Below are 26,113 nucleotides of genomic sequence, written 5' to 3'. Positions count from 1 at the left end.
AAGTTCAGCTCTATTGGACAGTGGATTGGTGGCTGGTAGAACTTGGTCCCGCTCCATTGCCCAGCAGAACTGCCAGGAACCTGGGCATATTTTTGAAGACCAAATATCTATGAGGGACCAAATTACCTTCATCTGTAGAACCTATTTTGGTGCAATGCACCTCCTTACGAAAATCTGTTGGTGGCTTCCGTTGAGCTCCTGGAAGACATTTACCCAAACTTTAATCATCAGCTGTCTGTATTATGGCAAGGCCCTAATCCCTGCTTCTAACGAATCCCTTCTATCGAAATTGTAGGTTGTCAAAAACACCACTGCTCATATTGTAAACAACCTGCCTCCAAGGACCCCGTCAGCCCCCACGCTCAGAGCCCTACCCCCACTCCCCATTCGTAAGAGAGCACTGTTCAACCTAATGCGTGCTCATGACGAGCCACGGTGCCACTGTGCTCACGACGAGCTGAGCCCGTCATGACACGCGTGGCGATAATTCCCCCGCTGTGCTGAGCGTTCTATTGAAAGGGGCGTGGTCATGACTAGCTCAGCTCGTCATGAGCACAGTGCCACCGGGCTGCGTGACGAGCTGAGCTTGTCACGAGCACCGCGACGCTGCGCGCGCGCCCACCACCCCCAGCACAGCGTGGGAATTAGCCCTGCGGGGAAGGGGTTAAACTGCTCTGCCTGACTTGTCAGGCTCTGGCTCAAAATACCTTCAGATTTACTATGTATCTTCTAAACAGGAATTTATGATCTCTCAAACAATTTCTTTTATTTCCCCAGCCTATCCCTCTGTCACACTGATAAACATGGGGGCTAGCCTTTTGAGACCCTCATGGGTGAGTAGTCGCGCTTTATAAGAACCTGATTGATGCTTACCTTGGACCGTACCACTGGGACAACCTTCCCCTGTTCATCCGTGCATGCACCAGTCTATCTGGCTTTATAAAACACCTTAAAACCTAGCTGCTTCTACATCATCCACCTGCCAATCATGCGCCGCGATGTCCCTACGGCGATGAGTTGTGCGCTATATCGAGAGCCACATAACACATAGCGTCATGAGAGTTTTGGTTGTAAAACTGATTTTCAAGACAGGTGACATCCACAGACGCCTCGGTGGGAAAAGCAAGGTTGAAGATTTCGCACTAAAGCGGGATACACTCAGCCGTTCATCCTTCCTGGGTGGATATGAGTGTCCAACTAAGTTGAACGGCAGTAACAAATGTGATTGGCAGCGATCTGAAGTCACTAGTCTGGTGGAATATGCAATATAAAAACTTGTCATTATCACGGTAAGCCATGGAGACCTGTTTAAATCCCAGGTTTACTGTGCCACTCTTGTCACTCTGGGGGCCGTAAATGGGTCCCATTGATTCGGGTGACATCACCACCTTTCATCTCAGCACCGTGAGAAGTCTGAGTTGTGGTGTGCGCCATGACGTTCCTCTGCACAGTGTGCTTCGCTCACCCACAGCCCCGATCATTGCATTTCCCTTTCGCACCGAGTTACTCAACAGAGGAGGAAAACTGATTTCACTTCTGCAGTGCTTCTTTCACAATCTGCTACTCTGAGACCCTGAATCGTGTCTACTTTTTTCTTTCACAATCTGCAGCTTGTGTGCGTGTTTCCTCAAGGTGGTGCAATACAGGCAATTGCGAATCATCTAATACGACCAGAAATGACAGGCCTGGGATGTGTGAAGTCCTGCTAGTAACATGAAGCAGAGGCCACGTAATGAATGGGCTCAACAGAGTGAGGTGTGCTCCGCAGAGGAGGCATTCAAAGGCAATTGTCTGCTGGGCCTGTGCCTTTCAGAATGATGTCGGAGAAAAGTCGCTTAGTACCTAGAGCTGAGGTGAGTGAGGTGCAGCCATAATAGAGGCTGGAGCAGTCTTTGGATGGAAGGTGGGACATGTGTCCCCCAGAGTGGCTCTGCAGTAACAGTCCAGGTATTCCAGACTGCGCTGGGTGAGGTACACTCCTCGGAGTGAAAATGGGAGGCTGGACACAGTGAAGTGCACTTCCTGAGGTTGGAACAAGTGCTCAGCTCAGCTGATGTCATCAGTGATGTCATTTGAGATGTCATCAGTGATGTAATTTGAGATGTCATTAGTGATGTCACTGACCATGTCATGTGTGATGTAATATGCCAGGTCATAAGCAGTGCATTGTGGGGGCGTAAGTTATAGTTAGCTTAGTTAACTATAACTGCTGAAATTCACTGGTTTTGTTCCAATAAAATCTGAGCTTAACTATAACATCTCTATAATTATTTTTCAATGAATTTCTAGTTTTAAAAAAAAACAACTATGGGGCATATTACCAACGTTAAGCGATATTTATCGCTAACGATGCTTAGCAACGAATTTTTTAACGCTAAGCATCGTCAGAAATTATCGCAGATAAACCTTGCTATTATCAAGGTTTATCGCAAATGCGATAAAAAACGGCCGCAATGCATGAATATCGCTGAAAAGTCAGCGATATTCATGCATTACCGAGCTAATGCTCTTAGCCATGTTATCCACCTCCCATTGGATAACATGGCTAAGAACTGCTCAGGGCAGGTGTTAGTTTTTGGAGATATTCGCGCTTAGCGCGAATATCTCCAAAAGTTGGTAATAGGAGATAGCGATGTTAGCGACTGGAAACAGTCGCTAACATCTTTGCACGCCCACTTTGCATGTTATTAGTGATAAATATCACTGACATGCAAAGCGGGGCCCAAGATGGTCGCTATCTCCTACTAGCTGTCGCTAACTGGTGTTAGCGACAGCTAGGTAATAGGGAGATAATTTTATCTCCGCTTTCTTGGCTTTTAAAGCCAAAAAAGCGCAGATAAACCCCCTTGATAATATGCCCCTATATTTTCTAATTATAATATCTTTGTAACCTTTGTTTTTTTCTGTACATTTCTACGTTTTTTTAAATTGTATTTCCTAACTATAACGTTTCTGTAACCTGTGGTTTTTTCAGTGAATTTCTACATTTAAAAAATATATATTTCCTAAATGTAACCTGTAAACTTTGATACTGGGTGTGTCAGTGGCTGTATGGGTCCCACTTATTCACTAATACAACCACTCACACACCCACACAGCCATCAACAAAGCCACTCACTCACCCATACAAGCACTCACACACTCACTCACTCACACACACTCACTCACACAACCACATACATACCCATTCATACATCCATACAAGCACTCACACATCCACTTACTCACCCACACAGCAATTCATACAATCACTCACTAACCCACACAACCTCTCAACAGAGCCACTCAGTCACCCATACAGCCACTCACACAACCACTCCCTCACTCATACAGCCACTCCGTCACACATACAGCCACTCACACAGCCATCACTCATCCATACAGCCACTCAAATACCCCCTCACTCACCAATACAGACAAAAACACAGTCGCTCACTCACCCATACAGCTACTCAAGCACCTATAACATCTTTTTCAAGTACCCTCAAGTAAGTGTATGCAGTTGTACCTAGGAAGGCGATTCTCTGTGAAAATCTTTTAGACCTCTGTTCCTCCGCCTGAATCACCAGACAAACGAGGAAAAGACAGATTACTGCCTTCAACAAGAGAAATAAATGGAAAAGAGTCAGCTGGTTGGTGGGCCATCAGAGAGAGGGGCCCGCCTGGCTACATGCACCGTGCTTTGCAAGTGGACTGTGGCAGCACCACACTTGCTATGGAAACCGGCAAAGTGTCAAGGATTTAAACCAATGTGCTGACATGCGTTCTGGCTCAGACCAGGCACCAAAGACCATCTCGATCAACCTGTTACACAGTATATACCTGTTGAGTCTGACTAATTATCAGTCGGCTCGACTACGGAAACGCCCTAATGGCTTCCATTAATGAAGAGCTTCTTACTAAACTACACGTGTTACAGAACACTGCAGCCAGACTTGTATTAAACCTAACTTCACGGTCTCCATCTGCTCCAAGTCTGAGAGCTCTCCACTGGCTCCCCATCAGGAAACGTATCTGTTTTAACATCTTCTGTCTTGTCCACAAATCCATTCATCGGAACGGGCCATGCTATCTTACCAAAAAGCCTATCTGGTACCAACCCACCAGAACCCTTAGGTCCTCCATGTGAGAAAGTGGCTCTATATATACTGGACCAGAATAAGGTACAGTGTGTATAGAGTCCACAAACCCCAGTGGTATAACAGAGGTTAAAGCCAGGTGTGACCTTAATCTCTAAAGTGGTAGCTTGGTCGAGCAGTAAGGCAGTACCAGAGGACAGTGTAAAGCACTTGTTGTACACAGTCAGCAAAAGGTTTCACACACTCAAAGACTGAACTCCAGGCCAATTGTTTTTATATCAAAGATATAGTTGTTTTATTTCTAGAACCAACAGGTATCAAAATATACTGTTCTCAATATGAGAGGTCTCAGATGAGTACTTTGCAGAAAGGCAATAAACTTTGTAAACACAATAGGTACAGGGGTTGCAGTAGGCAACACAATTCTACACACAATTTAGCATTGAGCTCAATGGATTTTCTTATATAAACACAGTTGATTACTTTGCAGATTACTTTGGTAGTTCCAGGACTGGCTCCTAGATTCAGTCCTGGGGTCTAAGCTGAAAACAGTTTAGCCAAAACGTTTTAGGTATTGCAGTGATTTTTCAGGAATATAAAGCCATTTTAAAAGTTCACACTTAGAAACTTTTCAACAGAAATCTGGCAATGTTATCCAATGGGAGAAAATTCAGGTTGCAGGTAAAGTACGATCTTGTTACTTTGGTAATCCAGTACTGGGCTCCTGGGTCCAGCACTGGGGTCTCAACTTAAAACAGGTAAGTAATTTCGTTTCAGTATTTCGTATGATTTTTAAAGAATATTTCAAGTTTTCAAAAGTAGACACTTTAAAGAAATTTCGTGGAAAAGCAGACAATGGATTCCTATGGAGAAAATACAGGTTACTAGTAAACTCGGTTAGGATTACTTTTGCGGTTCAGTACTGGGCTACAAGGTACAGTACTAGCTTCTCTCTTGATCCCAGGTGAGTACTTCGGAATTCGAATTCGGTTGATTTTATATGAATATTTTAAGTTTTCAAAACTTCACATTTAGAAGATTTTTCGAGTCAAACCAGTCAATGTTATCCAGTGGCAGGTAAGTGAGTTACCGTTTCCAGGTGAGTACTCGACCCGAAAAAAAGCTTAAATCAGGTGAACGCAGAGCGTCGGCCCCATGGTTCACTCCCCAGTTAAGGGTGCAGCGGCAGGGCTGTAAAAGGGCCGAGAGAGTTTGGAGACGGGCCTATGATCCGACTGAAAAATTGAAATTTCGAGCGATAATTAAAGCCTACCATCAGTCAATCTGGAATGAAAAAAAGGTTTATTTCGAGCGTCGTATTGATGAGGCTGAAAATGGCTGTAAAGAAATGTTTAAAGTTGTCCTGGATTTTACTTCTCCAGCCATCTGCACTCCATCTCATACTCATTCAGAAGTATGGATAAAACAGCTTGCAACTTTTTTCGTTAGTAAAATCACAAACATTCAAGCCTCTCTTTCCCACTCCAGCTCTCAGTTGGTTTTGGGTCCTTCACCCCCCCTTCATTTATGGAGTGTCTAGGCCCTTCTCTTTCACAATTTCCACATCTGTGCCTTGATACTTCTCTCGAGCTTCTGTCAAGTCTGAAATCAGGCTCTCCACTTGATCCGTGCCCGGCTAAACATCTGGGGAAGGTGGCACCTGCCTTAAATGCCTTGCTGAACCCCCTTCTGAATTCTTCACTGTCTACTGGTGTGGTTCCGCAGGCATGGAAGCATGCTTTGATCCTGCCATTGATCAAGAAGCCTACCTTGGACCCCCTCATCCATGCCAACTATAGGCCTATTTCCCTTCTCCCTGCTCTGGCGAAAGTGGCCGAGAGATTTGCACATCGGACGATTTCCAATTTCATCGAAGGAAACGATCTGTTTCATGACACGCAATCTGGGTTCCGTGCAAATTATAGCAGGGAGTCGGCTCTTCTCGAGGTCATGGATGCCATCAGGGAAGTACTCGACTCCGGGGGAAGAGCCATGTTGGTAATGCTAGATTTGTCGGCGGCTTTCGACACCGTTCCTCACGATCGCCTCCTTGCAAGACTCTGGGAGAGCGGCATTCGGGGAACGGTGTGGAATTGGCTTAAATCCTTTCTGGCCGACCGCCGGCAAACGATCTGGGCGCCCCCTTTCTCCGCTGATATGGCTCCGCTAGAGGTAGGGGTTCCGCAAGGTTCCATTCTCAGCCCCATGCTGTTTAACATCTTTATGGCCCCTCTGGCGGCAGTCGCGGAGTCCTTTGGCGCCCAGATCGTATCTTACGCCGATGACACCCAGCTCCTATTCACTTGTGATAGGGGCGGGTCATTCGACGGCATACAGATCAGGAACTGCCTGGGTGCGGTCTTTGAGTGGTTCAGGTGTAATGGATTAAAGTGCAATTCCGATAAGTCGGAGCTGCTCTTTTTTGGATGCACCTGTGAACCAGATTGGAAAGCGTGGTGGCCTCGAGATATGTTTCCTCCTGATAATGTGTCTCTCAAGGCTAAAAACTTGGGAGTGATTGTGGACAGCGAACTGTCCTTTGGGCCACATATTTCGTGCCTTTCAGGTAAATGCTTCGGCATTTTACGGATGCTGAGGAAGTTTCTTCCTCTAGTGTCCTTCCAGCATAGGAAGACTATCGTTCAGGCCTTGATCGGATCTCGACTGGACTATGCAAACGTTCTCTTTCTGGGTCTACCAAAATATCTTCTGACCCGTTTGCAAGTAGTCCAGAACTCGGCAGCCCGTGCTATTTACGGGCTCCCGAGAAGAGCAGGTGCCACTGTCCTACTGAACACCTTACACTGGCTACCGATCGCAAAGAGAATTCTTTTTAAGAGCTTGACTTTTGCCTTCAAAGCTCTACAAGGCTCTGGCCCTAAGTACATAAAGAAACGTCTCTCCCGATATGTACCTAGCAGGTCTTTGAGATCATCTTGTTTATCTAAAATGACAGTCCCGGCAATCAGGCGTGCAAGGTTGGGAGGTCGATCATTCCGCTACTTAGCCCCGAAGGCGTGGAATGAACTACCACTTTCTCTCAGACAGGCTCCCTGTCTCTTTGCTTTTAGAAAAGAGCTTAAAACGTGGCTTTTTACCAAATAAACTTTTTTTCCCGTCTCTTCTGCCTGCTTTTTAGTTGTTATGTTGTTGTCTTGCTTGCTGATATTCTTCGCTAAAGCGCCGGGATGCTCCTCGGAGTAGCCGAGCGCTATAGAAGAAATAAATTAACATAACATAACATAACTGGTGAAGTTAAGGTTCTAGGCATAGACTCAGAGGACCCCCAGGGTAAGGTAGGTACAGTTGGTTCACCCTCAGCAGCGCTGGGGCGGCCGGGTGCAGAGGTAGTTAGGCCCAATGTTATCCAATGGGGGCAGGGGGCCTCCGGTTGGTGGCTGCAGGCTGGCAGGCCACCCGGCTGTGGGAGCTGGGCTCCTGGTCACTTGCTCAGGGCAAATGGGGAAGTAGGATAGGGGAACAGGTTGCACTGCCAGGGGCACTCGGGTGGCTGGGTGCAGGGTGCTTTTGAGCCGTTGGGCGCTCAATGTTATTCATTGAGGAACTTGAAAAGGGAACAAAGGCTGCAGGCTCGGGGACGGAGGATCTTCTGGAGCGAACAACACTTCGAGGGGTAAGTTGGGATCTTGGAGGATAGGTAGGCACCCAGGAGTTGGGCACAGGGGTCCGTGGGGCGCCGGGTGCAGGGGTGTCTTTTGAGGTCGGGAAATCTTACCCCCTGCTGGTCGCGGTCGGAGGGGTCCTTCGCCCTGAGGCTGCAGGTGTCATCGGGGTCATCGAGGAGGGTCTTTGGGCACTGGACTTTCGGTCCCAGTCGCCGGGGGGACGTCATCGTGGTCCTGGATCACTCGGATAAGGGGCCGGGCTCGGCGGGTGCAGAGTTGGTTGGTCCGGAGCTTCTTGGCTTGCACCAGGGGGGATTGTTGCAGCAGAGCCTCTGCTGATGGGAGTCCCAGGCTTTGAGAGGGTCAAGGCAGGCAGGTCCTCTGGGTGTCCCAAAGTTGCTGTCCGCTGGAGTCGCCAGGATTAGGCAGGAGCAGGTTCCAGGATCGACAGGCTGGTAGGGCTGGGGCCAAGTCAGTTGTTGTCATCCTGTTGTTAGCAGCTGCACGGCGGGTCTTCTTCTTGATCTTCTTTCTTCTTTTCTTATCGGGATCTGAGGAAGGAAGGTTCAGGGAGCCCCTAAATACTGAATGTAGGGGCGTTACAGGTAGGGCAAGGGCAGGGACCAATAGGTCCCTGTCCTGGGGTAGGTACACCCCCTAGCCTGCTCCTCTCCTGTGGGAGTGGGGCAGGATCCTAGCTGGGATTGGGCAGGGCTCCCCATCTTCAAGATGGCCGGAGCCCGGGGTCGTGCTTCACCTCGTCTCCACACCTGAGGGGTGGGGCTGGCACAGGCTGGCATACTCCCCTTCCTGACGTAGTTTTTCCCGCCAGTCTTCCCGCCAGAGTGGGGGTCAGGACTGGTGGGGGCCAGTTGCTTGGTACAGCAAATGTCTGGAGAAGCTCACAGAGGCGGCATGCCTTTGAAGCTTCCCCCTGCCCATCCTGGGGGAGGAGACCTAGCACCTCGCCCAGGATGTGCATTGTTGCAGGTCCAGGAGAGTGGGGGGCTCTCCACCCAGGGGTCCAGCAACATGTCTGCTGTGTGACAGCCTCTGCAGCCACTCAGCTCAGACGTGGATTGTAGGTTAGGTTTTCAGGGGGCATCTCTAAGATGCCCTCTGGTGCATTTTACATTAAATCCCACACTGGCATCAGTGTGGGTTTAATGTGCTGAGAAGTTTGGTACCAAACTTGTCTGTCTTGAGTGTAGCTATTATGGTGCTGTGGAGTTCGTAATGACAACCTCCCAGCACCATATACTCTTAATGGCGTCACTGAACTTACAGTGCCCAGGAATGGCCCTGGGTAATGTAGGGGCACAGGGCTCATGCACCTGTGCCCACACCTCTCGCATAAGGCACCCAGCTAAAGGGGTGACTGAGTATGCCAGGGCAGTGGGTTCGGCATGGCACACATGGATGTGTGCCATGCTGACTCTTTGTTTAGTTCTGTACTTAGACACTCAGCCTGCAAAGGCAGTGTGTGGGTGTCAGGGTACAGGGCCCCTGAGGGTGGCACAATAAGTGCTGCAGTCCTCAGGGGTCTTCTCTGGTCACCATGCCCTGGGTACCATTTACTAGGGGCTGACAGGTGGCCAGAGATGCCAATTGGGTTTTAGTGTCAACACAGTTTTAGGAAAGGAACACAGGCCCTGGGTACCTGGTTGGCAGGAACCCAGGGCACACTCAGTCAAAGCACATCAGCACTTCAGAAAAAGTGGGGGCATACCAATGCAAGAAAGATGGCACTTTCTCACACTCCACCAAACACCTCCTCACACCCTATAAGATTTGCACCCCCCAGGAATGGCGGAAGATCATTCTCTTACCTTGCCCCCACTCTGTGGAATTCGCTTCCACCTCACCTATGTTTGGAAACTGACCACAGACAGTTTCGGAGGAATCTAAAAACCTGGCTGTTCTGATCTCTCTTCTTCAGGCCTGCGTCGTCTCTCCTTCCGTCCACAGAGTTTTTGAGTCCCACTGGTGATATGTGCGCTTAATACAATCCTATGACTATGACACCTATTTAACCTTCCAGCTACTTTACAAGACAATGCAGGGCATAGTTGCAAGGGTATTGTGCCACGGTAATGCAACTTTTAATGACGTTCCTGTGGCGCAATGTCCTGCTCCATATTTACAAGGTGGTGTTAAGCCAAAATGTGACTTAACGTCACCTTGTAAACATGCCCCTTACTGCAGCAGTCCGCTGTGGAAAGGGGTGGGCAATGGATGTTGCTGTGGGCGTTCCACCGCAACACCTATTGCTTTTTGATGGAGCCCCCTATTTACAAGGCTCACGTAAATATGGGGCAACGCCAAAAATAAGACCAGTAAAAATCTGGTCTCAAAACAGGCGCAACAAAGAGAAATGAATAACTTCTTCTCGTTTTTTCTGTTTCTATGTGTGCTGCAGAAGTTACAAATCGCCATAATTGATTGTTTATGTGCAGGAAGAGACACCTTCCTGCACACCTTCCTGCACATGAACAATCATTCTCTGCAACGCAGGCACCCTTGCTCTATGGTACAATGGTGCCTGTTTTGGTGCTAAATTTAGCCCCTGCGCTAGGGGAAACACAGGGGATTGCCGCATTCTTGTAAATCAGGCACATCCCTTCGATTTGAAACTGTTGAAGTGCGACGTTAGCAATTTTGGCTTAACATCGCACTCTGACAGTTTCCTTGTAAATATGCCCCGCGTCTCTCAGTACTATGTTGTAGTGGTCTGGGCAGCAGCAGCTCTCTGCCTTGGTACAGTCTGCTCACATAGACAGCAGGTCTCAGCAGTTGGGCCTTCGCAGTTCTGGTTTTTGAGCACACATTCTTTTGATCCTTCTAACTGCAGCAAGTGAGTTGAAGAATAAATAAACATTGGTGCAGAGAAAGGGAGAGGGAGCGTTGAAGGGGGCAATGCAAGAAAGTATATGGAGAAAAGAAGGAGTGAAAAGAATGGTGAAGAGGAGGAGATAGCATGAGAGATACACAGATAGATTTCAGATAGGTGTTGGGAGAAAAATGTCATAGTGAGAGACAGCAAATGAAATGGGTGTGACGGGGCCCTTAGACCTGCGGATGCGGTGACACCTGCAGCCACCTGGGCGCCATGGCTCTTTTCGCCTCTCAGTGGAACGCTCACGCAGGGCGAGTGCGGCGCAGGGTGACGCACATGCACGTGACAGTCGCTAAGGGTTTTCCTCTAACGGGATCAAGCACTGTTTGTTATGGCAGCGCGAGGAGCGCGATGACTTCATTGCGGGGAAGTGGGGGTTCTCTGAGCTTCCGGAAGTGCGTCACCATTACTGGGCATTTAAAGGGAGAGGTGAGTGCGGGTCTCTGATTGAGCTTTAGTGGTAAAAGGAGCAAAGTTAGTGCTGGAGTCGGTTTGCGAGGCCGGCTTGTGCTGAGATGGTGCCTGGGGCTGGGTTGCGTGGGTTGTTTCCTAGAATGGTGAATGGGCTGGTTTGCATGGCAACGCTGCAGCTGGGCTGGATTAACAGTGCTAGTTGGTCTCGTTTCATTGCAGCGTTTGAATGGCACTTCTGCGGCACTGCAGCGCTGCCCGCTCAGCTGCTGGGCTGGGTGCCAGTTCTGAACGATGACACAGCTGGCAGGACTCACCTGTGCCTGTGTGAGGCTGCAGGGAGCAGAGAGTATGGACGTTGGGGTTGTAGGGATTGAGACTGTCTAGTAAGACTTGGTTTAGGGCAAGGTTTGAAAAAGTTAACAGTGTTATTTGTAGCCTTAATATATAGAAGCAGAAGCCATGCCTCAAGTAGAGGACTTGTCGATTATGCATTTGCAAAGTGTACTATAACCAGTATTCTGTTTTGTTTTCTTGTGTAATCTATATGGTGTATTACTATTAAAAATATAATACTTTCATTCGGACTGTGCCAACTTCTCAAACCATTGCATCTGTGCCCCACTTTTCCTTGCACCGACAGGGCTGTATTAGGAGATTCACAGTACTGCCCCCACTAGTGCGACATCCACAAACCTTTCTCAGTGCCACCCTGCTATGGTAGACATTTGCAAAGCTCCCGTTTTCTTGTTGCACGCCTATTGTATGTGTACCATTCACTGTCTCATCACGAGGAATGCACATAGTTTTCAATATTGCATCAATGCTCTATCCTGCAATGCACCTATACACTATTTGCACCATGCCAGAATGGGTCTATGGGCCGGTTTCAGCAATTCCGTTCATCACAGTACAACAGTTCAAGTTCTTATAGTTGTTATATTGCAAGATCTGCTTTACCCTTCTGGTCAAATTCCGATTGGAAAGCTTGAATGAGGGTGATAAGGTACCTATGTAGTAGATATGTTTTACCCTGCATGCTATGTGTTCCAAACAAGTGAAAACTGTGTAGCACAAAAATCTTTATGTAACCGGTAGACCCGGTTTAAATCCCTGCAGGGCCAGCTTACCCTTTTACTTTTCCTTTTGTTGACCAAATTAGTTCATTATATTGTCATAGCTTCAGTTATACACATTTTTTAGTAGGACTTGCAGGCCTGTGAATATTTAACCCTTATTGTTCCCTTAAATCTCCTACGCTCCAAAAATCGAATAGATGCCTTCCAGTGCTGAGTAGAATTTGCAAAAGTGGAGGAGCACATTAGATATATGTAAAGGCTCCAAGCACATGCGTGACTTCCCCTTATATAGAGTTACCTGAAGACTTTCAGTGGAGTAATTCATTTTAAAGCTTGGAATTCCATTTAAGAAATTAGTGCGCAATTGAAATTGGTGCCTTGGTTCTCTTCAGTTAAAAAAGTTAGATAAACACACCTGAAAACAAAGCATTGTAAAAGAGCCTAAAACCGCATAAGTTGTCATGGAGATATCTTGTAATCCTACCCCTATTAAAAATACAGTAGCTGCATTACATGGGTAGGCCTTCTTATTTAATCTTTGCCATTTGTTCCAAAGCTCGTATTTCACACAAAAGATGTCTAACAGTGAAATATTTCCCATGATTCACAGTGCTGAATTAATATACATGATATTTAGCTTCCATAAGCAAATAACGTTATACACAGCATTTTGTTTTTCTTTCAGTGTTGTTTTAAAAACGCTTTCACAATGACAGTGCTGCTCTCATGCCATTACTCAGCACACCTGACGTGCTCACACTTGTAGTCTAATCCTTGATGCAAGTATGTATCAATGAATCCTCCCTAATGTGTGAAAGTAATGTAAAGGCAGAACCCTGTTGGAAAAATGTTTCACTGATCCGCGTTGCACTTTATTTTCTTTCTTTATGTTGTGGGTTTCGGGTGCTGTGCTTGATTTATGTTGGGGTGATTTTAGAGTACTTCACATTGTTGGAGGATTTGGTTCCGGAACGCTCTTTTGTATTTGCCACATGCTTCTAGGATGAGCTGTGTTGAGCCGGGTTCAGAGCTCTGAAGTTTGCTTGTGCTCACGCTTGTTCTGGGCATCGGTGCAGTGCTATATTGGCTGTGTTTTGTGTGCTAAGCTGAATTGGTCTTTGTATCTTAGCTAGTATCTGCTGGGATACGTTTTGGGTGCTAAAACTGGTCTCTTGAGCCTTGTGCTCAGTGTTGATTGTGAGTTATGGAGTTTGGGTTATGGGTGCTGATCTGTGCTCCATTGAGTTCAGGATGCTGGGCAGTACTGAGTGATCTCTATGGTACTGGCTAGGTTGGGCGTTGGTTACTGAGTCTAGTGAGGTACTGGGTGCTGGATTCGGGTATGGATGTTGGGTTGGTGGTAAAATATTCATGGTTTGTTTCCAGGTGCTGATTTGGGATCTCCTGGGTTTGGCACCATACACTTAGCTCGGTTCCTCTAGGCTGGGATTTGGGTGCTAAAGTGTGCCCTCTTCAGTTGCATGGGTGGTGTTGTATTCAGTTATTAGCATGGGGTTGGGTTCAGGGTGTAGATCTTGGGTCTGCTCAGTTACGTCTTGTTTGCTGACTTTAGCCCTGAAGGACTGGGTTCTGGATGATGTGGTGGGCTCTGTTTGGACGTTGTTTGCTGTTGGATTGGTTATGAAAGCTGGATTGTGTTTTGCTGGTCAGCTGTGCTTCTTTGGGTTCAGTTTGTTAAGCAGTGTTTTTGGGTCCAGCTTCAGCTGGGTAGGTGCTGGTTGCTAAGTTGGAGTCTGGCTGCTGGATTCAGCTTGGAAGTTGGATTTTTTTCTTAGTACTAAGCAGTGTGTGGTTTGTTTCTGGGTGGTGAGCTGAGTCTCTGCAGGGTTCGGTTTTGAGCGCCGAGCTAGGGTTCCTCTAGTTGTTGTGCGAGTGATGTTGTGTTGAGATACAAGGGTGGGGCTGAGTTGTGGGTGCTTTGCAATGATCTGTTGAGTTCTGGGTGCTGAGCAGTATTGGTTTGATTTTAGGGTGTTGCCATTGCGTCGGCTGTGTTGGAGTCTGTTTGCTGGATTCAGTTACGGATGTTATGTTGCACTTTCTGTGCAAAGTGAGTGTTAGGGTGCTGAACTGGGTTCTGCTGTGTGTGGTGGTGTGGATGGATCCGTTCAGGTTGTAAAAGCCAGTGGGGCCTGATAGATTTATTTATTTATTTATTTTATTTTTATTTATAGAGTTTTGTATAGCGCGAACAAGACCCGTAGGTATCAGAGCGCTTCACATGTAGGATAAATTACAGACATTATGTAGGCAATGGTAGCAAACAGATATACATGAGTATAAGTTCTAAGGAGATAGGCTGTAAGAGGGATTATAGGTAAGGGTTCTTCAGCCTATCCAATTAACATTAGGAAGTGAGTGAGGTAGGGTTGTATAGCATAACAGTGCAAATATCGTGTGTAAATAGCATTAAGGAGTAAAAAGTGTTGCCATGTATCCGGGATCCTAGGCAATAAAACAAAGTGAGGTAGAGGGTATATCGTATTGTCTGATAGTTACAGATATCGGATCCCTTTGATTTAAGGTAGTACTAATGTGTGTGGCCAATGTATAAACATGAAATCAATCTGTTAACAGATAATTGATCTTCAGGAAGTTCCAGTTGAGGCCGTCTCTCTTTGGTGAGGATAATCTCATCAGTAATCTTCCCTAAGAAAGGTATTTGCTCATCAAGTGGTTCTTCAGTTCGCGTTTGAAAGATATCAAGTTTTTAATCTTCCTAATGTTTGGAGGCAATGAATTCCAGACTCTGGGGGCGGCTCCTGAGAACGCTCGGTTGTAGGTCTTTTTCTTACGGAAAAAGGCTGGCCTCAATAGAAGTTCTTTAGCGCTTCTCGTTGGTCTGTTGCTTCCCGATAGCTTGATTTTCTTGGCAAGGTATCTCGGCATGTTGTAGTGAACTGCTCTGTGGGTAATACAAGCAATCTTCATTTGAATTCTGGCTTCATAGGGTAGCCAGTTTAGTGTCTTCAGGTGAGGAGATATGTGGTCGAATTTCCTCGATCCCGTGATCAGTCTTGCCGCTGCATTGAGACAGGCTTTTAGCGGTGCTATGGATGTTTTGGGTAGACCCGCTAACGTAGTGCAACCGTATTCAATCCTCGAAATAACTAGGGATTGTACAGCCAGTTTTAGGTCAGTCTTTGAGATGTATGGTTTCAATTTTCTTAGATAGTTCAGATGGAAGCGGGCACCCTTGGCCATCGAGTTTATGTGGTCTTTCATGTCAAGGTTCTCGTCCAAGGTAATTCCAAGTGACTTTGCTGTCTTAACTAGGGTCGGGGTGCAGTTCAGTGCTGTCACCAGTTTCGTCAGTTCCTTTACCTCAAGACGGTTCTTTGTCGGTGAGATTAACAGGAATTCTGTTTTATGGGCATTTAGTTTCAGATGGTTCGAGGTTAACCACTGTAGGGCTCTCTTTAGTGTCTTGTTCATTAGGTCAATGTCATCACGGGAGGCGATCTTTATGTATATTTGCGTGTCGTCTGCATACATGTGATAGGGTATCTGTGATCCCCGCAAGATCTCCGTGAGAGGTTCAACATATAGGTTGAATAGATCTGGTGATAATGTTGAACCTTGTGGGACCCCGACGGCAGTAGGACAAGGGGAAGAGGTCGTTTGATTGACCAGGAAACGCTGGGTCCTATTCTGCAAGAAAGATCTAAACCAATTCAGCACATTTCCCGACAAGCCCATCCTTTCTTGTAGCCTGGTCATCAGCATTTCATGATTTACCGTGTCAAATGCAGATGACCGGTCTAGGAGAATCAGTAGGCATGCTTGATTTCTGTCTAGGGCTTGTAGGGCGTCGTCCACGATGTGCAGGATCGCAGTTTCAGTGCTATGCCCAGCTCTGAATCCAGATTGGCAATCATCTAGTAATGAGAACTTAGCGATGTGTTGACTCAGTTGGCCTTGTACGCATTTCTCGATAATTTTGGCCAATAAAGGTATGTTGGTCACTGGTCGATAATTGTTCGGGTCAGTTACATCCGCTGTAGGTTTTTTGATGATGGGCACAACCTGACCAGTTTTTAGGCAGTCGGGCAGTGTCCCTTGGGTAAGTGAGGCATTTATTATCTCAGTCCAGATCGGAACTAGGGTATGGCTGATTACTCTTACGCACTTTCCCGGTTGAGGGTCTAGATAGTGGTTGTTCGGTCTTATTTCCATTAGCGTTTTGGTGATCTTATCTTGGTCATAGAGATCGAATGTGTCCCACTTTGCCTTATTTTTTGTTTGGGGACTTTCTGTTGGCTCATTGGCCTCTTTTGTAGGTGAGGTAAGGGTTGAGATGTTAGTTGCGGCAGTTGAGAGTTCCACTTCAAGCAGTTTGGTTTTTTCCGTGAAAAATGTAGAGAATTCCTCACAACTTAAGGGAGTTTTTGGGTTCTCGTGAACTGTTTTAGCTAGCTTATTCGACTGTTGTTTTAAAATCTCAAAGAGTTTCCGAGGTCTGTTTGAGGCATTGTCAAGTTCGGCTTTTATAAAATCTTTTTTGGATTTAATTATCTTCTTGTTATATTGGCTTCTGGTATTCCTGAGGGCAATGAGCTCGGGAGAGGAGGGATGTTGCCTCCATTTCCTTTCGACCATTCTCAATTTGCGCCTGTCCTCATTTAGTGACTCACTGAACCAAGGATTTTTGGGTTTCTCGAATACTCTTTTCAGTGTCTGTGGCATGGTGATATTTCCTATTGAGGTTAGGTAGTGCTCCGTTAACTCGCTGACATTCAGTCTGTTGTTAGGTGGCTTCAAGACTTTCTCACATCTTTCCACCAATAGTTCAATATTAGCCTCTTTTGTGTCTCGGACCAATTTTTTGGCCTTGCGGGGTTGTATGGTCCTGCCCTTTTTCATTGTGGTTATCGCAAAAGTTATGGCGTGATGATCGGACCAATCACACGGGTCAATAGCGAGAATTGAAGTCCCTTTATTCCTTGAAATAATCCATAATAATAATAATAATAGATCTCTTAAGCGCTGTTTTAGGCCTGTACAGTAAACAGGATGATCTTCAGGAAAGTTTAGGGAAGTTAAAAAATGGCAAGGAGAAGAAATGGTGAAAGACCAAAAACGGTGAGGAAAATGAAGAGAACCTACACAATGAGGGAATTAAGAGAAGTAAAACACAAAGTTGAGCGGCTGAAAGATATGGTGGTATTAAAAGCAGAATAAAGTAGACGGATAGTTAGGCTAGAAAAAGAGACCTGGACAGAAAAGAGAAAATAATTAAAAATTGAATAAATAGGAAAATGGAAATCCAGGTGGAAAATAGGTGACGTACCTAAATGAGATAATGTAACCTGCCTATTTTATTATAGGTTGGACACTGAGAAATTCTTAAGTAAATGCACCTACTGCAACAATCTTCATTTAACCTTCAGATCACAGTTTCTAATCTCAGTGAGAAAGCTGAATGTTTTAAATCATCAGCTGCAACATTTTTGTGTACCCAATAAATCACAACTTTCTATTTTTAGTCATATAGATGAGCCTGTTGCTGTATCTGCTAGCACAGTCAGAGTTAAGTAAAAAAATAACTTTCTTTTGGCAAAAGCCATAAAAGTATACAATAAATAATATAAAAATACAGCTCTTTAAAAAAGGACAGAGATCCCGATTAGCAGCATGGCATCTACATCTGTTAATAAATTGTGCAAAGGTTTTTCACATAAGCAGCAAATAATGCACGTTCTAACAAGTAGATAGAAGATCACGTTCCGGTATGTCACAACAATATCACAGTCATTTAATGGAAATCCTTCTTTTTGCCCACATCAGACCCAGTAATTTGCGACTGCACAGGAATACTATAGACAAGAATCGTCTCTCAGTATCCTCAAGGCAGCACAATGACTGGAGGTATCAAGTTATCTACAGATAGGCGCCAGCCATGTGGGGCGAAACTGGGTGTATGCCGTACACATGAATAACACATATGGTACCGACTGAGCTTAACCATCATAGAAAGGGCAGACTACAAAAACGGATCCTGCCTACTTTACAGTAAATGACTTTAGGGGGAGGGACCCCACTCTGAATTATTAGTATAATTGCTTGTCTAGTGGAACAGTGATCAGATCCCAATAATTCTCTAGACCATGAATTAGATTAAAAGTTCAAACATTCCCCCATCAGGGTAGTGCCCACAACTTTTTGTTCCTCCCTGCATAATGTAAATAGCCAGTACTGTTTTTTGAGTTCTCCCTCAGAAGGAATTTAGGCTGCCATTGGGTGGAAACAAAAATCACCTGTGTCTAGGGAGAGTATCAATTTTTTAATTGAAATCAGCCAAGTAATTTGTTAAATATGTCTACTTTGATGTCATGTAGGGCGGCAGCATAATGCACTAACTCTGGGGTAGCCCACATTATTTGCCAAAATAGAAAAGGACGTAAGGATGCATTGAGAGTTACCTTTTTTAAGCCCATATCCAAAGATAGAGAAACAATGGGGTACTGGACGGAAGAGAGCATAATGATCTTAAAAATATATTCTCTGATCTCTGCAGGTCAGAGGCATCACTAAAACCTACTCTGCACCATGGAGGGCGGCTCCCAGGGCCTTAGCCTCATAAACCTGTTAAGCTGGGGCCATGGGTTTGTGAAGTAGGCACAATGTTCTTTTGGAATTCCACTAACAATCTGTCTATGTTTTAAGGATGTCGTGTTGATGTGTGTGCGCCATGACATATTGGACGAGAGTTTAATGCCCAAATAATCATAGGTTTTGACCCACTCCAATGTCTTGTCTCCTAGTACTAGGCTACCCCTGTACTTTTTATGGTGGTTAAATGCCATGAATTTCGTTATAGCCATATTGATCCCGAGGCCACTTTCCTGACAGAAGACACCAAATCCTATTAAGAAGTTTTTGCATACCACTCTGAGTTTTCAAAATCAACAAAGTGTCCTCTGCAAATAACAGCATTGACGTCTTGACATTAGCTATAGACGGGAGGTCAGCTGGGATCTCAGAGAGAGAGCCTGCCAAACCATTTAAGTAAGAGGAAAAAAGGGTAGAGGCCAGGAAACACCCTTGATGTAAACCTTTCAAAACAGGGCTCTTGTTGGCTTATTGGTCCTGTGCTCCCCATCTGACCCGAGCAAAGTTTTTATCATGAAGCCTAATCAATAGAGATGAAACATCATGGGGCATGCCCATCACATTGAGAACCTGCCACAGTCTCGAGCAAAGAACCAGGCCGAAAGCCGATTTTATATCAACAAAGACAACATATAATTTGCCTGTCAGTCAAAACTGTCTTCTAGTGACTGTATCTACTAGCACTAGACAGTATATATAGAGATGACTGTGTAAGGTAGAAGGCCTTTACTCGAAAACAACAGCTCACATTTCATGAAGCAAGCAGATTCGAAATTGGCATTTCTTGGACAAATATTTTCATTTGAAGGGGATGAAGTCGTTAGATAAGATACGTTCAAGTAGATTCAGAAGTATATTTTGTTGCCTTTTTCCTTTAGTAGAAGTGTCTATACCTGAGACCCACAATGCCGATTTGTAGTCAGCAAGCAAACGCAGTGAATAATGTATCAAGGCTTTGAAAGGACACCTTCAAGTGCTCCTTCCAGAAGGACAGTACTGTTTGTTACTAGCCGAGAAGAACAAGGGAATTATAGACACTCAAGTGGAAGTGTGATCCAGAGCCCCCCAAGAGCACACGATTATAGTTTGGGCATTTTATTTTAAAACGTACCACGTGCTTTCCTTTTTTCAATTCAATTTAATTCCTTGTGCAATATGTTGTTTGTATAAACAAATTTGAGACGTTTAGGTAGAACAGTTTATTCTTATTGCAGAGAAAACTTCATTGACTTCCCTTGAGCAGGTGTATCTCCTATGAACATTGAGCCATTCATGGGGCGTCACCAATTCTACTGAACGCATCACGTATTCCAAACGCTTCTTAGATCAAGTAGGGTAACTTATCTTACCTTTGCCAAGTTAAAAAACCTCTGCATTGACAATGCTTCCTTTACTGTACTGACTACCATCACTTAAACTCACTTCCAATGCGAATTACAAAGCTCTCAGTCACCTGGAATTTCAAAGAGTGGAAAGACTTGTCATCGCTCCTTCTCTATTCTTCAAGCAATGTCACCCTCCATCCTTCAAGCAATATCGCCCGGTGAACTCTTTGACCTGGTACACTCAGCTCAAAACAAGTCTACTGGAGAATATTTATGCTAATAAGGTGTTCCTTTTATCAATCTCAAACTCTCCTGTTCCATTGACCTGTACAGCACCAAGTGTTCAGATCCCTTCTGGCCAGCAGGCATGTTGCTCACACTCTCTACATAGGTCACACTCTAGATGCACACATGCTTCCTTCTAAACATAACAGGCGAGCTTGCATCCAAGTGGGCAAAAACTGCACAGCGTTTTGGAACTTCAGCAGCGGTAGCCTCATTAGGGTTTTGTAACCAGGGGAGTGTAGCTGTTGGGCTTTGGGTTAAGGTAGGGATAATATCCGAAATAGGCATCTTAGCTTGGTCAAGGGTCTTACCCAAAGAAGTAATGGCTGTGAGAATTGCAGTGAAAAACAATGGTAAAAAGCTCCGAGAAAGACATGGTAGGCAGTGATAACTGGAAAACTCCTAGGGATGTCAGAATCTTTTGGGAAATGGTTTCCTTTTCTGTAGTGGAAACAGGCAATAAAGCTGTTGCTTCAGGCACATCAGAGGATGTATAGTTGATCTATATTTCAGTGGTGCATGGTGGTATGGGTATCATTTTGTTGGTTGTCATCTGTCATGATTTGTTAAAGATGCTTGATATGGGCAGGTCACCATTGTTTTTCGATCAATTTAGGACAATTGGAAATGTAATACAGTTCCCAATTTGTAAAAAGGACGACCCTGTTGTCCCCTTATATAATGTGGCCACAAAATCTTGGCTAGAACTATCAGCAGCAAAACAGCATTGACAGATCTCACAGAGATACTCTCCTAAGCTATGATTCATTCTCCTCCTTACTTGGAATCCTTGCAGGGTCGCATTATGGAGGGTTTTAGAGTGATAAAAACAAGGGGCAGCGGACAAGAACCCTGCAACTTAAGTGTTATTTCTTTACAGACTTGGTAAGGTGAGTTGGGTCCTATTGAGCTAATTACTTTTGGACCCCTCTTGGTTTGCAGTCACTTATTCAGGCCCTCTTCACGGACATCTGGGTGCGACTTAAATTGGACAGAGAATGTAGGTGATAAAGTATTATCAGAATAATTAGCGGAGTTAAGCATGGCTGCATGCAGGGCTTATTTTTGTTTAATGAGTGTTTGCCTCTGCTTCCCCATAATTGTGGGGGTGTCTGACACGTGGTTCTCACATATGCTTATGACTCAATTATTAAGGAATATTGTCTGATCACACTCTCAAAATTAGAGGGAGAGGCCCAAATGTCCAATGGACAGGGTGCCAACACAGTTAGTAAAGTCATGAAGAGATATACAAATTTATTTTTCAATGAAAAGAGATTAAAAACATGATCATGAAGATGACAATTATGATCTATAGTCTTGATAAAAACAAGTTACAAACAAAGAGACAGGGTCCGGTGAATCATATTAAAAACATCCAAGTTATTAATTAGTTGAGATCTATTCACAAAATCAGGCAAGAATCATTAAAACTCAGTACAATAGTCCCTCGAATTTAATTAAAACACAGGCGTCGGTGTGCTGCCTGATATGTACCACCTTTCTCAAGACAACAAGAAGTTCAGATGTCTCTTAATTTGTATCTCAACATTAAAAAAGACCAGAATTGTCTCCTGAGTGAAACCGCTGGGGAAAACTTATGAATGAAGTCCTTCCACACGGTTCAACCCTGCTTTTCTGGTTATAATATTGCTCTGGCACTTAAAAGTAATGCTTCTAAGCGTCAGGGATTTAAACAATTGGGGAAGATTCCGCCAACAGTAAAAGCCTCTTATCCTCGCTGCTCTGATGGCCTATTGGTCGCAGGATAACATGGTAATCTGCATGGGTGTCAGTAGGACCGAAATATCTCACTCTTGGGTAATCTGTTAAATAAAAGGTATGAAAAATCCAGACCTTGTAATTCTTTTTCATAGGCGGGACCTCACCGTTGTGGTTTCCATATACGGTAAACCTTAGTAACGAAGAGAATCAAGATTCCAAGAAGTCCCGGGGCGTAACGAAATTCGTTACGCCCTGGGACATCTTACATCTATAGCACCAGTGTCTCAGTATTGCTATTATTTTCTCTAAAATTAAAGCTATTGTGTTTGGAAAGGTGCGCCATGAGAAGAAAATTGTAGATCATAGCAGAAATATGTAGCTGAATTTACTTTTCGAAGGCTCTTTGACCAGAAACCTCTTAGGTGCATGAATATAGAGAATAAGTGCATGAGGGTTCTGGCAGACACGGCCTCAGTTAAGCAGTTTAGCATCACTCACAGTGGTGTTATTTAAGCTATCTGCTCCAAATGTATTTCATCAAGACTGTTGGAACATCTGGGGTAAGCTGTCAAAACACTGCTGGTCATTCTCTGCTAGCACCGCCCTGCAACAACATACTCTGCAGGGGTGCTGTCAGTAAGGTTAGGCTGAGGGCTAGTGCCAGTGTAAGGAACTGTGTAAAGTGTGTGTACCTGCTCAGACACATGGACTGGTGTGTACCTCTTATCTCTTCATTACCACATTTCTTTTCTAGTGCCTGCTACAGCGCCATATATAATCCCTGGCTGTCTCACCACAGCCCCCTCGGGTCCAGGCCATGGGACTCAAGGTATCCGGTTTCTTTTTTTCATTTTTATTCTGAGTACTGCCTGACCTAGAGGTTGTCATGACACAGAACCTTTAACCAAAAAATACGAAAATAACCCAAAATCAGGCTAAGAGTGTTGTATAGTCCTTGGACAAGAAATCCCCAAAGACAGGCTCAGGCCAAACAGCGGGAACTTATCCGGTACCAGCAGCTGTGTTTCTGATCTCACTATGCGCTCTGTAAACCTGATGCTGGTTGTAGGGTGACAGATGTTTACAAATACCTCTCCATACTGGTACACTTCTATTGAAGGGATTGTTGGAAGCTGGGTGTGTCTGTTGTTCTTCTTTTCCCTTTGTGCATTGTGTTTTCTTAGAAAGGGTTATTATGGTTGTGGGTTAGCGTTAGGCCATGAAATTATTTCTTTGTGTAAACAGCTCCGCTATAGCCAAGTGGATGCTCAGTATCAATGTAGTCGTCTTTACTCCGTGTTTTGGGTGTTTTTTTCCTGCCTTTTGTCTATGGATTTGTTCAGGACAATAAAGTGCCCTCTAATTATACCTTTTGGGATTAGATACGATATTTTAAGGTTTTCTTTTACGTGAATCAGTTGTTCTGAATTATGTACTGTTTTTTGACCAATCGATTCTGTGTCGCTTTCTCGGGAATTGTGGGTGCCACTAAGTCTGGTAACCTTCTATAACATCCCTCTCAACCCCATTTCTAGTGTAAAATCCTTGAGATGTCGGGAATTCTCTGCACGGTTTCTCATAAAGAGCCTATTTCTAACATATTTTAGGTCTCCTTTACTAACTTTAACATTAGCACTCCGCCTGCAGACATCAGGAACTTCCTCCTTCTATTTCTTCCTTGCTTGTTTCTTCAGAACTGTACTTGTGGCAGACAGATTGCATCCTTCTTGGGTGATGAAATGTGGTTAAATAAATCAGTTGAAAGTGGCACAGATGAGCTTTTTTTGAGCCTTTACCAATCGCCTGTACCTATGTGGTATGCTCCATGCAACCTACCAAAGATTCATTCACCTGTGCTGTGTGCTCTGTGGAATCATCCACAGCCATGCTCTGGAACCTACCAAAGCTTCCTGTTTCTAGGCCACGTGGTCTGTGCAAACTACCAAAGTCTCCTGTACTTGTGCCTTGTGCTCTGTGGAACTTACCAAAGTTTCTTGTGCCTATGTTGTATGCTCCATGGAACCTTCCAAAGGAATCTGTACTTATGCCATGTGCTCCATGGAACCGACAAAAGCATGTACTTACTGTGTGCGCTATGTACAACCTATCAAAGCCACCTGTACCTGTGCTGTGTGCTTTGTGAACCTACCAAAGTGTCCTCTAACTGTACTGTGACAGCTACGGAACCTACCAAGACTCCTGTACCTAAGCAATGTGCTCCATGTAACCTACCAAAGTCTCCTGTATATCAGCCTCGCTCTGTGGAAGCTAACAACCCCTCCTGTTACTAAGCTGTTTTGGCTGAGGAACCTAAAAACACCCTCCTCTACCTATGCCATGTACTCTGTGTAACATACCAAAGCTTCCTCTATGTATGCAACATTCTCCTAGTACCCTACCAAAACCTCCTACGCCTATTCTGTGTGTTATGTGTAACCTACAAAAGCCTACGGTAACGGTGCCATTTCGGCTATGTAACCTACAAAAGCAGCCTGTACCTATGCTGTGGGCTACGTGGAACCTACAAAAGCCTAGCTCTGTGGAAGCTAGCAAAGCCTCCTGGAATTATGCTGTCTGGTTTGTGGATCTGACCAAAGCCTCCTGAACTTATCCGACCAAAGCCTCCTGAACTTATGCTGTGTGCTCTGTGGAACGTACCAAAGCATCCTGGACTTATGCGGTGTGCTTTGTGGATCCGTCCAAAGCCTCCTGGACTTACGAGCCTCCTTGACTTATGTTGTGTGCTCTGTGGAACCTACCAAAGCCTCCTTGACTTATGTTGTGTGCTCTGTGGAACCTACCAAAGCCTCCTGGACTTATGCTGTGTGCTCTGAGGAGCCTACCAAAGCCTCCTAGACTTATGCTGTGTGCTTTGTGGAACCTACAAAAGCCTCCTGAATTTAGGCTGTGTGCTCTGTAGAACCTACCAAAGCCACCAGGGCCTCCTTGACTTATGCTGTGTGCTCTGTGGAACATACCAAAGCCTCCTTGACTCCTTGACTAATGCTGTGTGCTCTGTGGAACCTACCAAAGCCTTCCCGACTCATGCTGTGTGCTCTGTGCAACCTACCAACGCCTCCTGGACTTATTCTGTGTGCTCTGTAGAACGTACCAAAGCCACCAAGGCCTCCTGATCTTATGCTGTGTTCTCTGTGGAACCTACCAAAGCCTCTTTTACCTCAGCTGTATGGCCATGAAACCTACCAAAGCCTCCTGTACCTATGCCACGTGCTCTGTGAAATAGAACCCATAGGAGTCTCCTGTGCTTAAGCCATGTGCTGCGTGGAACCATACCATGACCACACTGATTGGGGACAGTTCTTCAGAATGTCACAACCAGATAACTTCAGTAATATATGTTGACGATGCCCAGATTTATCTGCGTGTAAATGGTGAATCAGATCAATAGCTTGCTGTATTTTTTAGTTATTTGCTTCTCATCTTGAGAGAACTTTGGAGTGATGGCATATATAAACAAAACAGGAACAGCAAGTACAACCAGTAAACACAATGAGGCCACCAGAGTCTTGCATATGGTAGCAAGCACAACTATCAAGCATTTTTCAGGTGAGAAATTGTTCCGTTTGGCGGTGGATCCAGTTTGTGAAGTGAAGTGAAGGGGTTTTGTAGAGCGCGACTGCTGCCCGAGGGCGTCCAAGCGCTGATAGTAGAAAAGGAGCTCTGAGAGGGGGGGGAAGGGAGGATGAGGAGGGGGTTAATTTCTAAATAAGAATGTTTTCAATTCTTTGCGGAAGAGCGGGAGAGTGGGGTTAGACCTTAGTGAGAGAGGGAGAGAGTTCCAGAGCTTAGCAGCTTTGAGCGAGAAGGATCTGCCTCCTGCTCTGGACCTTTTGATTCTGGGGACTGCAGCGAGAAATGCATTTGTGGATCGCAGGGATTTACCGGGACAGTAAGGGGAGAGAAGTTGTTCAATGGTTTAGGTCCCAGCACTCCGAAGGATTCACTAATTTGTTATAGTCGATTTAAGGACGTGGAAGACTCAAATGCAAGGAACCTCACTGAAAGATCCTTGCCGGGCACACAGTGTGGATGC

General features: G+C 45.2%; 1 protein-coding gene across 7 annotated transcripts in view; it reads left to right on the top strand.

Moving 5' to 3' along the window:
• Positions 1–1,677: 1,677 nt before the first annotated feature.
• Positions 1,678–26,113, top strand: part of CLDND1 (claudin domain containing 1) — an 85,062-nt gene continuing 60,626 nt past the window's right edge. For 6 of the 7 annotated variants that reach the window (XM_078659307.1, XM_078659300.1, XM_078659302.1 and 3 more), the window contains exon 1: positions 10,918–11,030. The gene's annotated coding sequence lies outside the window, so the exon portion shown is untranslated. Of the gene's footprint in view, positions 1,854–10,917; positions 11,031–26,113 lie in introns of those variants that run through there. The other variant, XM_078659301.1, reaches the window with a different exon arrangement.

Source organism: Lissotriton helveticus, chromosome 1_1 (assembly GCF_964261635.1).
Source record: "Lissotriton helveticus chromosome 1_1, aLisHel1.1, whole genome shotgun sequence".
NCBI classification, from domain to species: domain Eukaryota; kingdom Metazoa; phylum Chordata; class Amphibia; order Caudata; family Salamandridae; genus Lissotriton; species Lissotriton helveticus.
This window is presented reverse-complemented; position numbering and strand designations above follow the sequence as displayed.